The sequence below is a fragment of the Cariama cristata genome, unplaced genomic scaffold, assembly GCF_000690535.1.
Source record: "Cariama cristata isolate BGI_N322 unplaced genomic scaffold, ASM69053v1 scaffold15005, whole genome shotgun sequence".
NCBI lineage: Eukaryota > Metazoa > Chordata > Aves > Cariamiformes > Cariamidae > Cariama > Cariama cristata.
The window spans coordinates 4,703-7,332 of NW_009619327.1; positions in this window are offsets into that span (position 1 = coordinate 4,703).

The window sequence follows — 2,630 nt, forward strand, 5'->3', positions numbered from 1 at the left end:
ATATTAATGCTGCTGGTATGTATGTGGTAATGTATCCTCGGTACTACCACAATTCCCATGGCCTCACAGGGCTGAGGTGTTTGGTGGCATCACAGGGAAAAGGCTTCTTGGTCAGCCTGAAGTGGCATTTTAATCCTCATAAGGGCACGTGAGTCTTCCAGCCATCTTCTGTCCTCAAACAGCCTCAGCTTGAAAGGTTGATTAGTCCATCCAAAGGCACAAGTGTGGAGTGTTGCTTTGGGTAGTGAGACACAAGGTGGGGACGCTTAACAGCTGCCACACCACATATACACCATGTGTGCGTATATATACATATATATATATACACACACACACACTCCCTTATCTTTTTTTTTGTGTTAAGCCTGCTGGAACCATTTCACTTCTTTATAGCAAATCACATGTGAATTTTTTTTGAGAATGTTCCTGCTTTGTGGATATTGCGTGTACATGTCTACAAACCAGCAGCTCTTGGTTGCTTCTGTAGGGAGGAAAGCTGTTGCACCACTGAAAGGGTAAGGGGCGAGCCAGCTTGGGAGGTCAAAATAAAGTGGAAGGACTGACGAGTACTAGTGTTTAGAGCAGAAGGGTATCCAGGTTGGTGAGTGGGTTATAAATAGATGCCACCAAAGCTTTGCCCAGACTTTACTCATGCAGTCAGCCATTGTCATGCAAAATCCTGGCTAGCTCTGCTCACGGGATCACGGTGCCTGGCCAGATTTGCCAGCGTTGCTCAGTTTAGTCCCAGCCCTATTAGCATAAAACTTTACGTTTTTACAAAGCTAAATGCGGGCTGTGCTTGAGGGGAGTAGCTCCAAGTTAACCTGTGTAGCTCTTTATTTTTCAGCAGAGACCAGCTCAATAAAAAGACAACGAATGCAGGCACCATTAGCAAAATGAGCTCCTGGAGTGTGCTCCTCTGCTTTCTGAGCGTATGCTGGAGGTCAGACCTACTTAGGATTTTGTAACTTGTGAATAAGATGCAGTTAGTGAGCTTTCTCCTTTACTTGGGGTGAGGAATCTTCCTCTGCCAGCTGTCTTCTACCTGCCACGTCCTTTGGGGACCTGATAAGGGAGTGTTCTGAGAGGTGAAACTTGAAGAGCAACTTCAAAAAGAAATGAAGTCATCTTCCTTCTTGTCCTACCCCCTCCAAGTGAAAGGAAAGACTAGTAGAGAGGGACAGGGAGGGGACAACGCTTCGTTGCACAAAGCCTGTGTTTTCAAGCCCGCCTTGAGCTATTCTGAACCTCTGTCCTCGCGGTTCCCCTTTACGTATTTGACATGCACTGAGATACTGGTGAATAATCTTTGGGTTATTTAGTTAATGATGGATTTAGACTGTGTAGAGCTGTCTTGACTTGGTAGATGAGGATTGGCTTTGTTGGCTGTTGTACCATCATTCTGGGGGAACTTTGTTCCCTCTTGTTTATTCATGTGTCTGCGTTAGCCATGGATGTGTTTAACCGCACTGGAACTGAAAAGGACTTGCTTTGGAGAGGTCCTGATGATTTAGATGGCTGGTTTTCACTCTGTTCTCTGTCCATCAAACACCTTAATAAGCTGCATATGCTTTTGAGCACCCAATGATTTGATGAACAGCAGATAACATCTCAAGGATAGCAGTAACTATCAATGCATGGAAAACAACACTGGAATTTGCTTGCAGAAAAGAGTAGGTGAGCAGTTCAGTCAAACGGAGCAAAGAATTCGTGGCACTTTTTAGAGTAGGACAGTGGCAAAATGACCTGTCAGATTTGAAGTGAAATGAAGTTGCGTAACGACGACTTGGAGTAAGGCAGGAACGTGCCTGCATGTTGGGGAAGAAAAATACCAGCGAGTAAGTGGGAGAGTTGCTGCTGAGGGCTCGCCGGCGTCCCTGGCAGGCACGCAGGATGCCAGCTGCAGTGCCTGCTAGCACTGCTCTGGTTTGCACTCTTCAGCTTGGTGCTGGTGAGTGGAGCTAGGATGCTGGGAGGACCACGGCCGTGTGGCATACGATATCCAAAATACTCCTGGTGTAGTGGGTCTGTGGGTTTCACTGAGGTTACACATATCTTATGTGTATTAAATGGAGAGCGCTTTACTTTGGGGCTGTGTGAGTGATTTCAAAATCTGACTACGCATCCTGCTTTTTGCCTCCTCCTTCCCCCTTCCTCCTACATTTTTAAAGCATCTCACAGCTGGCTGTCATCCTACCTGGACTGTCCAAGAGGGTTTTTTCTGCTTTCGATGTGGGCAGCTTTGTCCAGGCTGTGTGTGGGTAACGCACCCTCCCCAGTCCATTGTGTTCAAATGCTGCATTCAGTGAGCTTTGGATTGCTCAGGGTCTGCAGGTGCTTAACATGCCCGTGCTAGCAATGTCCTTTAAGTGAGATTGAAGAAATCATTAACTTTTAAGCAGAGTGTTTTATTTCCAACAATAAGGCTGTATTTTTTGTGATAAAACATGATTGTGTATTTTATGCAGAAAGCTGAATCTTAATTCCCCTTTCCTATCTCGAGATATCAGTAACCTAAATGAATAGACAGAAACTTGCCCTACCTGCTCTTGGTGAACTTAGTGTCCGTGGCGCTGGCGGGGAGCGATGAATCAATTGCGTTTGTTAATTGGTCTGTTTTTAACAGGTTT